General features: G+C 51.2%; 1 protein-coding gene across 9 annotated transcripts in view; it reads right to left on the reverse strand.

Annotated features, from left to right (window-relative positions):
• Window positions 1-12,561, reverse strand: part of BMAL1 (basic helix-loop-helix ARNT like 1) — a 100,248-nt gene that overhangs the window by 44,942 nt on the left and 42,745 nt on the right. Inside the window, exons 3-4 of one of the 9 annotated variants that reach the window (XM_086677924.1) lie at window positions 6,157-6,264; window positions 5,015-5,086 (exon numbers count right to left, since the gene is read on the reverse strand). The exons of 7 other annotated variants lie outside the window; for them this stretch is intronic. The gene's annotated coding sequence lies outside the window, so the exon portion shown is untranslated. Of the gene's footprint in view, window positions 1-5,014; window positions 5,087-6,156; window positions 6,387-12,561 lie in introns of those variants that run through there. One more of the 9 variants, XM_086677936.1, reaches the window with a different exon arrangement.

A 12,561-nucleotide genomic window follows, 5' to 3' on the forward strand; every position in this document is an offset into this window, starting at 1 on the left:
CTTTCTGTTTCCCTTTAGTTGTGACCTGTTCTTTTTAAAGTTAAAAAAGATATGTCTAGGTATGTATATTTAACCCATCCTTCTACATTTGACTACGTCTCCCTTCAACTTATTCAAAGAAACCATTTCTTTTCACTTCAGGTTTATCCTAAGGTTTCTCCAGCTAATTTATAAGCTAATACACACACACACACACACACACACACACACTCCCTCTCTCATACTTGCAAAAGTTAAACAAATATTTTAATATTCTTTTCACTTTCCTGAAATTTGTGAGTAATATAACATACCAACACATAATTTCAAACACAATCTGCATAATACCCTGACTATAACACACAAAAAATAAGTTGGTTAAAATAAGATACTACGTACAGAGTCAATATGCAAATGTTGGGCACAGCTACTCCAGAAGACACGATGAAAGATCTAATGAGGTGCTTGGACCTATTTATAACGCATAGTAAACCTCATATACTTGGTGGTTGTGTTCCTGGAAAATTCTGTATATATTAAAAGCATGCAAAAATTATGTGTGTTTAGGTGTAAAGTGAGTCAGATTCCAGGCTCGGTCAACAGGGTTCCACCTCCATGAGTGCCCACTGAACTTCAGGAGGTTGTCTAGGATGCTGGACAATCCTTTGGTCTCCATGGGTGACATCCAGCAAATCCGCTTCCTGGAAGACAGCCCTGACCAGGACCATCGCTGTCATGGCCAAATCGCCCTACACATCCCAAAGACGTCCTACAGGGGGCGCTACGTGCCCATTCAGAACCAGCAGTTGGTTCAACTCTAGGTTTTCTACAAAGGGGCAAAGAGTCACTAAGATCTTTATCCAAAGTCATATAGGAAAACAAACAGCAGTCAGGAGCTGATAAGGAGAAGGGGTTAACAGTGGAGGAAAAGGAAATTCTATTTGTAGTTATTAATTGTCAGACATAACAGAAGTGCCAGGCGCCTTTTGTTATGCTCACACGGGATCTCATCGAATCCTCCTATCAACCTAAGGGGTTAGTTCTATCAGCACCTCTAATTTTCAGATACAGACACCACATTTCAGGGAGGTTAGGTCCTTGCTCAGGACCCCAAATTAGATTTTGTCCAATCCTTTCTCTATTGCTTCCAGCTGCTTTCACTCCAGGTCCCTGGGCCCGCACCTCAGGGATCAGGTCCCTCACTTCGCTACTTAAATCTTTAGGAACGAGGGGCGCCTGGGTGGCGCAGTCGGTTTGGCGTCCGACTTCGGCCAGGTCGCGATCTTGCGGTCCGTGAGTTCGAGCCCCGCGTCGGGCTCTGGTCTGATGGCTCGGAGCCTGGAGCCTGCTTCCGATTCTGTGTCTCCCTCTCTCTCTCTGCCCCTCCCCCGTTCATGCTCTGTCTCTCTCTCTCTCTGTCTCAGAAATAAATAAATGTTAAAAAAAAAAAAAATTAAAAAAAAAAAATCTTTAGGAACGAATAACTGGGGTGCATGCTGTCTGAAAAGCAATGAACAAAAAGAAAGATGGTTCAATCCCAGCCTCTCAGCCCTCCTGGTTCAGCCACCGTGTGGCCTGTGCCCACAGGTTTGTAAGTACAGGAAGCAGACTCCGGATGAAGCCAAAGACTCCTGAAGGAGCCCAGCCTGACCTGCCAGGGGTCAGGCCAGGACAGCCAATGTGACCGCGGGGACTTTTCCTGCCCCGGAAGGCCCATGCCTCCACAGTCCGTTCCACACTCCACAAGGTGGCAGGCAGCCCAGGGGCTGCAGCCCACACCACCCATGCAGGAAGGGCCAGACACCGAGCGAGGGCTTGGTCACCAAACCTTGAAGTGTCAGGTGTGGGGAACACTCTAGAACAGTCACTGCAGCTTCATGGCATGTCCGCCTCTGCGTATTTAACCTTCAAATCATCCCTATAAGAAGACAGTGCTATTTCCACCTTACGGAAGAGGGAACCAAGACCACAAATGCCTGGCATCTAGATACAGAGCTGGCAAGGGGCAGGGCCAAGGCTCAAGCCCAGGTCAGACCAGCCCCAAGCCCTCCCTCTCCTGCCCTTCCTGGTTTATGCACTTCAGAAAAAAAAACAAAAACGTGTATTTGACACCCTGCACCCAGCTTTGGAGGGCAGGTGGCCATCACATCCCCCTACCCCCTAACCTCTGGGGCTGTTCTGTGAGACTGAGCATTGGAGCAGGTACCTGAAGAGGGGGTCCACACTTATAATCCTCAGGTACCTTTCTTCCTCAGCTTTCTGGCCACAAAACCATGAATAAGCACTTTAAACAAGGAACCCGTTGCATCAGACTTCATGTTCAGGAAAAGAAAATACAAATAGCCCATATTTGTCATCCTGATCGAAACCCACCCCACGGGGCCTGGCGGAACTGGGACGAACCCATCTGTTGATGACCATGCACAGGCCTCTGCCCCATAGCCCGCTGTGTAGAAACAAACCCTGAGGATATTTCATAGAAAAGGGTTCGACTCAGGCTCCGGTCAAGGGATTTCTTGGAAAGTAAGTCAAAGTAGGGCCAGGCCCCAGTCTAGCGGGCCACGAGCTTACATTGGGCACCCGGCCTGTGACATGTTATAGCCTCACAACTAAGAGCACAAGCGTTGGAGCCAGACTGCCGGGGTCCACATGTCTGCTCTGCTGCTTGCTTGTGTAACTCTGGACAAGATTTGACCTCTGTTCCTCGGTCTCCCCATTGGTAATATGAGAATAGAGACAGTACCCGCCTCACAGAGTGGTTGGAGGCGGTAATGAACGCAACTCACGTTAGAGAGCCTACAACAGTGCCTGGCACATGGTGAGCACTCAGGGTGCCTGTCGTTGATGGGACTACTGATTGCCATGTCACAGAAAGAACGGTTGACGGCCCTGGAGAACACAAACCCTAGTGAAGGAAAGGGGGGTCAATGAGGAGACAGGGCCAAGAGGCAGATTTGGGTCAGAAAGAAGAAGGATTTTCTAACAAGCACACGTGTCCAAAAGATGGAGCAGGATGCCTGGGGTGTGGGCGCCTGAGGAGGCCCAGGGGCCCGCCTGCCTGTCAGGAACAGTACAGATGAGGTTTTCCTGCACAGGACGGTGGCCAGAGGAAGTGACCCCTGATGCCCCTTCCCACTGGCCCATGCTAGGACTCTGATAACGAGCAAGTAAGTGCCGATAGGCAGGGTGTGGCCGAGCCGCCTGAAGGAAGCGGGGAGAGACTTTGGACCGTCTTCACGTACACAACCTTCGGGACTTTCACTTCATTTTCTCAGAACACCATCTGGGGGGTGGGGGTGGTGGCGGCAGTGGACGCCATGACCAGCAATGGCTCGGTGAAACTCAGAAGTGTTTCTTGAACACCTGCGGGGTGCCTAGCAAAGCAATTCAGAAAGCGTGAGATGTCAGAGCCGTGGCAACAAACTACCAACATTTTCTTACTCCGGAGAATCGAACGACAGCACCATTTACTGAAGCTACTGTTACTGGGGACACGGACTGTGCAGTCATCAGGTGGGCCCGCTCCACAGGCAGCGCCTGGGGCAGGAGGACTGGGGGGTCGTTCCGGCTCACAGGCAGCCTCCCAACCATCGCTCTGGCAAGGTTTTGGTGTTCTTTACCACCGAAACTTCCCCTGACCTGGTGTGCTTGGTCCTCTGGGCACAGGCGAAGACGCTGGGACACAGGGAAATGGCCAGGAGCAGGGGAGAGGGAAGGGAATACTCTGCTCCTTGAAAAACGGATTCAGGAAGCATCCTCCACCATCATTTCAGTATCACCTTTGTCAACTATAAAAATGGAAAACATCCTTCAGAAGCAGAAACCATTTTATCAATGAAAAATTATCAGACGGTATAAAAACCACAATACCAATCCAAGAAAAATGATCAAATTCTGGACACGAAAGCTCACCCAGCTATTTTCCAAGGATTTCGTGTATAATCGTGATTGCTAATTTATATGCTCTCAACTGTGAGAACTCAAAAGCGGGTAAGCGGCGTATCAAACCGATTAAGAAAAAAAAAATTTTATGGAGAGGACGCCGGAGACATTCTTTGTGCCGATTTCAGTTCTTTGCCTCCTGGAAACGCCCGCCAACATTGGTGAGAACCACCGTCTGGAGTGGTTGGGGACTTACTGGGCAGGAAGACAGACCATCTCTTCTGCCTGGTAGGTTCCCATCCCAGCCCATCGCAGTCCTTCCCCCTCGGGTGGCCTGGCTCTCTGCAGCTAACCCCTACTGCTGCTTCCTCCTGTATCTCCTCCCCGCTTGCTCCTCTCCGTGCTGACTGCTACGGCCTTAATTTAGGCCCCAGGCACGCCCCTCCTGGCCTACTCACATCCTCCCAAATCACTGGCCTCCAGCATCGCCAAGACGTGACTTTTCCAGAAGCTTCCACAGTCCATCCTTCCTCATCCTTTCTCCCCCCCCCCGCCCCGCCCCCTCCCAGCCTCAACAAGAGAACTAACACCTAGGCGCACTTCTGCAGGCACCATGCAGGGCATCAGCCCAGGGAAGACTGAGACAGGTGCCCGCTCACAGGCCAGCTCCCGTCCAGGGATACTGGCAGCCGAGTGCTGCACGAAGAAGGGTCCCGAAGGGCGGAAAGAAGCCACCATGAGCAGCACCTGGGAGCCCGAGGACGGGAACCGTCGGGCTCGGCCCCCGCTCCACTCGCCATCCCAGCTTAGGGCAGGGCGCCGCACACGCTCTGGACCGCCTGTCCCTGGCCTGCGCTCCAGTCCCGCACTCCCTTTGGTGTTCCCGTAAGTCTCCTCAATGATCCACTTTGAGGGCCCCTCCAAAACCGCCGTCTCTACTTTCCCGGGCACCACTGTGGCACCATACTCTCCTCCCCCAGTACTCGGCAATCGTGCGGCACCCTCCTCCTTTGGCAACCTCCCAGCATCCATGAGGCTTTTCCAAGTGGGTCGGAGAGCAGCTGCTTTTACCTTTGCCTCAGTGTCCCAATACACAGATTCCCAAGTCCCCCTCACCATTCCCCCCACTCAACTCGCCGGCTGTTGTACTCACACAGCCCTGTCTACTTGAGCACGTGGCGGCCACTGGCCCGTCTTGATGTCTGCCTGCCCGAGGCTGGGAACGCTGAAGGACAGAAATCACATCTGTTTAGCTCGCTGGCTCCGGGCCTGGCACAGGAGGGCCCCGTTAGGGCCCCGCTCCGCCATGACTCGCTGAGGAGCCCTGGGAAAGCCGCCCTCCTCCCTGGGCCTCAGCTTCCCCACCTAGACTAAGATGTACTCGGAGCTAGAGGGTCCCTGACGCCTTGCCCAGCTCTGACACACCACGAGAACACAGGCCACGAAGCACCAGCTGCATGTCTTTCCTGACTGTGCGGGTAATAATCACTCAGTGATATCACCCTACAGCTCCTCTGGGTGGCACGGATCTGCCATTGTGAGGAGCGAAAACCCGGGAGCAGATACCCAGTGCTGGGGGGCGGGGGGGGGGGGGGTGTGCGCTTGTACTGCTAAGTATAATGGACAGCGAGGAGTGATTTTCTCTCCCTTTGAGAACATAAGTACACTCTTCTATATTTATACACCCCATCTCCTAATTTAGGCAGTGTAGAACTTTTTCTGATCAGCACTCACTTGCCAATAATCTCGCTCTACATCTAAATGAAGACTAGGAGTCATATAAGTTCACAGATTGAATGGATGGCTGATTTACAAAGCCCTTAAAATGTGGCTGCAGGCCGACGCTGGCAACCCCATAATTAGATATGGCATGCTCCGCGATGATGTATTTTTTACTGTTTTTTAATAACTCAGTTCTCCTTCTGGGATGAGGGGAAAAATGGAATTTGTTAAAAATAAATCGAGATTTAGTGGCTTTTCAGCCTTCTGCTGCTTGTTGCTCACAATATTCTATAAATAAAAGCAGCCCGGCCCTATAGTGCACTGTAAACACCCACAGACACTCAGAGCCAAATTCTTCCAATTATGACCCTGTGCCAGTTGCCAAGCTACTGCAAGGACCCACTTGAAAGGCGGCCATCTAGGCCATCTTCTGATTAAGCCGCCCTGTGACAAGGAGGAGGGCCTGCCGCTTTGGCACTGTGTCTAGTCTGAGATAATTGTTCCGTTTTCTTGAAATTAAGCCCTTTCCTCGTGATCGAATTACAATTCAGAGGTAGATGAGAAGCTAACCACCTGTCCATCCGTCCATCTGCCTGGGTCACGCGTGTGCCTGAGATCCTGGGCTGTCACACGCCGGACTTCCATCAGGCGGCAAAAGTGCCTTCACGACAGCGTCTTTAACTGCACTGAGCAAATCAAGGTCAAATAAAAGTGGGTCAGCAAAGAACATGACAGGTGAGTCACAGGCGGCCTGCCCTTCTACTCAGCAGCTTTCCTCACTGATCAGTTTGGGTTCCTCTTGTCCAATGTGGCAGACTGAGACGGTCATTTAAAAATCCGTATTAGACCCCGCGAGGGACGACGCGGTCAGGTCGACTGCTCTGGGGCTCAAATGCCATTGCACAAGCTGGGGCTGCCCCGGCTGCCCAGCTTTCATGTGGCCGCGACCAGCCCTTGAAACACTGCATGCAGGGAATCAGGGGATTGCCGCGTGCCACGGTCTCACTGAGAGAGAAATTACTTCCAGTTCCTTAGGAACCAGAATGCTCAGGGCAGCGCTGAAGCACAATGGGCTCGGCTAGAAACCAACCACCCTCCCTCCTCCCTTCAGTGGCAGTTCTCCTGCGGGAGTGCTCCGAGGGGAGCACAAACCTCAGCAGGCCCAGGAGGCCTGCAAAAGGCCCCAGGCCACAGATCCAGTTGCAGAGGCTCAAACACTGAATGGGGAACCAATCGGTGAGTTCTCCCAAAAGAGAACTGATAGGTGCTCTGTGGCCAGATTTTCCAAACTCAAAACTGGGACCTACACTGAAAGGGGTAGAACTGTTTACAGCTGGAAAGTTTGGGACCGGGGGGTCACAAAACACGGAGCCTCATTAGAGAGGTCTCCCGTGGGTGTCCCATCTAAAGTGGCCCTTCCTTGGGGCGCCTGGGTGGCTCAGTTGGTTAAGCGCCCGACTTCGGCGCAGGTCATGATTTCACGGTTCGTGAGTTTGAGCCCCGTGTCGGGCTCTGTGCGGACAGCTCAGGGCCTGGAGCGTGCTTCGGATTCTGTGTCTCCCTCTCTCTGCTCCTCCCCTGAACACACACACTCTCTCTCTCAAAAATAAATAAATGTTAAAAAAAAAAAGATTTTTAAAGTGGCCCTTCCTATAACTCACTTACCATCTGGGGGTCCTCATTTCTTAATTTCTGAAATGGTCTCTTTTCTTTGGGCCCCCCTCTGATTAGAAGGTGAGCCTCATGAGAGCAGAGACCCCCTCTGTCCTGTTCTTGAGTATTTCCAGGACAACTAGAATGGTGGCTGGCTCATGGTAGGTGCTCGATAAATATTCATTGAGTAAACAAATCCATGCCAGACCTCTGGAAGACCATTCTGCGTACCAGTGTCTCTCGATGTTCATGGCCATGGTATGAGGGGAAATCATTACCTCTTCTGTAACAATGAGAAAAGCAAGGCTCAGAGAGGGTGCATGTTTTTCCCAGGGCTGCACATCTAATGCGTTCATGGAGCTGGGATTCCAAGCCAGGCGTGAAAAGTTCTAATCCTGGCTTTGAAGTGAGCATCTGTTGCTTTTATAATTTAGAAAAAGCAAAGGAGAAAAACTTCAGAGGAAAAAGTACGCATCAGAAAAAGCTTTACATCAAATGATCTAACATATGACAGATTCGGTTCCTGTGCCCTAACACCCCAGCTGCAGAGGGCATCGGCACCACAGGCCCGTAGCCAGAGCGGGAGGAAGGGCTCTGGGGCCTCCATTATGGAAGGTCCATTCCTGTCTTTCCGTGGGGCTCCAAAGGCCAGGCAGGAAAGGGAGAAGCCATCAGCAGTGACACCCATGACTCCTATCGCTGTTAGAAACAGCAAGCTTATTCCAGAATTTGCTGGAAAGTTTCCAAGGAGAGGCCTGCAAGCAAATTAGAAGACTGCGGAGTGTTTGGAATCTGACTTCCCTTTATACCCATACCTTGAAAATTGGAATGAATTAAAAAAAAAAAAAAAAGGAAAGGAAGCATACTTTTTAAGACTGAAATTTCAAAAATCTTAAAATTGAAAAGCAGAGATTTACATATATCTCAATTTAGAACACTGAACCCTGCTGACGCTGAGCTTCTGAACCTTTATAATCTGTATATCACAATAAAATTCCCATTAGTCTGATGATATTTTGGGCCAAAACTCTTCCCCGGCCTGTCTGCTAGATGCAGGCAGTGGTTTGAATTGATGTGTAAATCAGCAGGTCGGTCCATCAAAATGACTGGCCAACTCTAGTGCGTGGACACATTTCTCAAATATGGGAAAGTAATGAAAATGGCAACTCATATCGATAAAACAGGTTTTTCCAAATGCTACCAGGACAACCTGTGAATACAAACACCCTACAGAAAGAAAAGTCCCTCCTGATTGTGAATGAGGGGTGGCAGGACTAAAGAGAACCACATAAGCTAACCTTTAGGAACACAATTTCTTAGCTACAATTAATTTCTGGGTGGGCTTCGGGGCAGGTGTCTCATTAACAATATTCGTCTTGAGAGTATTTACCACGTGCATTTTTTGGAGAGAGGCTCCATAAAATTCACTAGATTCACAAACTGATCTGTGACCCCAAAAGACAGGGACCCCCACCAGCCCTCTCTGCTGCCTCTCCCGTTTTCTTTGGACAATCCTGTAACATAAACAACAAGATGGCTTTCAGAGTAGACAAGATGACATTGACAGTCAGGGAAAGTCGCCCAAGCTCTTGCCTGAACAGCCCGGCCACTGGGACTGCTCACATCAATGAGTGAAAAGAGGTCATTAGCTGGAAGGGACTGGGGGGCTACTGAGCTTTACCTTGAGCCCAGTGCCCAGAAGAGACCAAGAGAGCAAACTTAGTGACCAGTGTGTCTTAGGCAAGATGAACTTGGGGGCAACATTGTGAGACAGGAGAAAGAACAAGGGCTTGACAGCCAGGCAGGGCTACCTTCAACCCTGGCCGCGTAGCCTTGAGACAAGGATGATGACCATGACAATGGCGACGATGATGCCGAAGACAATATCTACCAAAAGCTATTATTTACCCACGGCACAAAGTCTAGCGTAAGGTAAGCAAATACTTATATACTTGTGAAATAACATACGCTGTTAAATTTTCGCAGCAACACATGAACCTTCTCTATATTATCTCCATTTCCTATATCTGGAAAAAGAAGGTGATGAAGATTAAGTGGCATGCCCAAGGTGCACTGCGAGGTTGGGATTCCAACCTGGGTCTGTGCGACTCTAAGCCCACGCTCTCAACTACTAAGGTCCACCACACTGCCAAGCCTTGGCTTCCTCATCTGTGAAAAGGTTAATAATACTCACCCTGGCAGGGTGGTAAGGGTTGGACAGAATGCACGGGAAGTGTTTAACACAGTACCTGGCACACAGGAACTCCACAGGGTAGCTATTAATGCAATGTAATGCGATGGCATCTGGACCTTTGGAAGAGAGAAGAAGGATGGTGGGAGGTGGGCATCTGGCTATACAGATGGTGCAGCATTTCACTTCACGGGGTTCGACAAACAGGATTAGGAACTTTGGACCAAGGCTTAAGAGCCTGGGATGGCATCTTCTCGGAAACAGAGAAGGGACACCGCAGCAGGATGGGTAGGAATGTGTTTACTCTGAGATGAAAGGCTTTTCTTTGAAAGTTGGAGAGGGCTGGGGACTTTTTGGAAGGAGGAATAAGTCAAGCCTCAAAAGAAAGTTTTCAAGAGGCAGCGCCAAACAGCACGGCTATTCCTGGGCTCCAAATACATGCCCACCGACCACCCGACTCTCTGACACCCGAGGGAGAAGAGTCCCTGTACGTGTTTGCAGCAAGGGAGATGCCGAATCCCCAGGTTATTGGTAAACCCTGTCCGGAACATGGGCAGAGCAGAGGATCTGTTACAGCAAGTCTCCTTTGGAAGTCAATATGAAGAAAAGTACCCATTGCAAGCGAGAACCAAAGATTTAGTGTGGCTTGTGGTGTGTAAGAGCAAAGGGCCTGTCTGTGGGAAAAAGCATCAGCCTCACTGACATTGCCATCTTGACTACCCTCTTACTGAAAGACTGAACGGGGGAGTCTGGAGAGCCGCAGAGTCGCTCCTCAGAGAGCCAACGGCACTGCAGAGAATGTGCATCCCAGGGCTGACGTCTGCCGGGGGAGAAGAACATCACGGAGTATCGCCAGGCTCTCCCCAGACCAGCTTCGCCCCTGTGTTTCTTAGAAAGGAATTGCTCTACCAAGTTACCCCAACAGGCACCAAAGACGATCAAAGGTCCCCACACCCTGTCACCGGTCCCCTCTCCTCCATTCCCACAGCCCGACGCAGGACACAGCATCAATTTCCTGGACCAAATTAACTGCCTGTAACTAGTTCTGCTGCCCCCTCCTACAGTCCAGCCCCCACACTGCCACCAGCTGGCTTTCTAAAATAAAAGTGCTGACCACGTCACTCACCTCCTGAAAGATGTCTACTAGATTTGCACTGCCTACGGAATAAACACCAAAGTCTTCACTTGCATTAATTCATTCATTTTTTTTCTCCCCCTCACCAATCTAATGTGTGATGATCACCTCCTGCGCGCCAGGCTCTGTTTTATGTCCTGGAGATAGAGTGGTGAATGAGACAGGTAAGGCAGGCACCCGTCCTCGTGGATTTACATTCTAGGGCAGTAAGACAAACACTAACGAAGACAAACAGATACAGAAGTCAGGTAACAACGGATGCTAATAAAGAGAAATGAGGCAAGCCGAGAGGATCGAGGGATCGGTTAAAGGGTGGGGCAGGACAGCGCATTTTAGTCCTTGAACACGGTGACTAGAAGTCTGTTCCTCTCCGGCCCTCATTTGAACGGAGAACAGAGTGCCGCGAAGGTGAGCCAGGCAGAGATGTCGGGGAAGACAGATTCGGGGGGGAGAAGAGCAAGGGCAAATGCCCCGAGGCAAGAAAGAGGAACAGCAAGAAAGGCACAGTGGCTGGAATGGAGTGAGCAAAACAGAGAGGTCTAAAAGGAGAGATCAGAGAAGCAAGAGGGGCTGGCAGGCCATGGCAAGCAGGTCTATTCCAAGGACGCCGGGAAGCCGCCGGAGAATTTCGGCAGGGAAATGATACCATCTGATTTACCTTTTAAAAGGTCACTCTGCCTGATTGTGCGCAGCACTGGCAGCAGTGGGGCCCGAGCGGAAGCAGGGAGATCTGCTGCGAGATGGGGGGCATCTGGAGGAGGGGAGGGAGGGGAGGTGCTTTCAGATTGCACTCTGATGGGAAACCTGTCAAGAACTGTCCGCAGACAGCGTGAAGTGCAAGGTTTGGAGCAGGATTCAAGGTGATGCCAATATGTTGGGCCTGCGTAACCAGGGAAATGGTCCTGCCACATAAAACGGGGAAGCTGGGGGAGGGGCAGGGTTATGATTTTGCCTTTTTTCCTCCTGTTAAGAAGAAAAATACCAAGACTTGTATTTAGTGGCGTTGGGTCTGGGATACCCATTAAACATCAACGCGTGGATGCTGAGTGGGCAGCGGGTATGCGGGTTGGGGCTCCGGAGAAAGGTCCGAGGGCGTCGTCATCCTGACGACCACCAGGTCCTCCAGCTGTTGGCCCCAGCTCCAGACACGCGGCCAGGCGTCACTTCCTCCAGGCTCTGGCCTCCTCCTGTCTGGAATGTTCTGCCTGCATACTTCTGCAGTGTAGACTCTTACCAGTCCCTTAAGACTTGCTCAAAAGTCACCTCTTGTCTATGAGGCCCCTCCTGACTGCCCAGGGGAGAGCGCCTAAGCCCCTCCTTCTCCCACAGTGCCCTGTCACGTGCCCCGATGGCCTTGTGTCACCCCTATTTTCACCCTTCCTCGCTGTGAGCTTCCCGAGGGCAGTGAGTGCAAGACTATTCCTCTGATGCACCCTGCCTCCTAACATAAGGCCTGGGCACGGCAAACGTTTGCCAAATGACCGGAGTTCTCCTCTCTGTGAAGAGATGCAAAGGAGCCACCTGCATGCAGGCTGGTGGACACTGCCACTGCTGTCCACAAGGGGACAGGGGGGGAAGTCAGGTGTCACCACAGCACTGCCACCGCTCAATGTGGTAGAACGGTATCTGCCTTTGAGCAGTTTCCCAACAGCACGCGGGAGCTTCGAGAAATCCACAAGCCGAGTATCTCAGGATGTGGTGAGGTGTCGTGAGCACCGCACCTGAGAAACATGTGTCGGGTCTCACTGCAGGAACCCCCAGCGAGTCCAAAACCAAAGCACTCAGGAGTCAGAGACGGAGGGAAGGAAGCAGCCCTCGTGTACGTGGACTCCTGTCCTCCTGACGGTGAGCCCGGAAGCAGGTCCTACTTGCCTTCTTTTGTAGACACAGGCAACGAGCATCCGAGAGGTTAGGTGATTTGCCCAGGGTCACAGAGCCGGGAAGGACGGGAACCAGGATTCACACTCAGGTCTTGGCCAATCCAGCGCCTGCGTTCCTT

The sequence above is a fragment of the Puma concolor genome, chromosome D1 (assembly GCF_028749965.1).
Source record: "Puma concolor isolate L17-30 chromosome D1, mPumCon1.1.hap2, whole genome shotgun sequence".
NCBI lineage: Eukaryota > Metazoa > Chordata > Mammalia > Carnivora > Felidae > Puma > Puma concolor.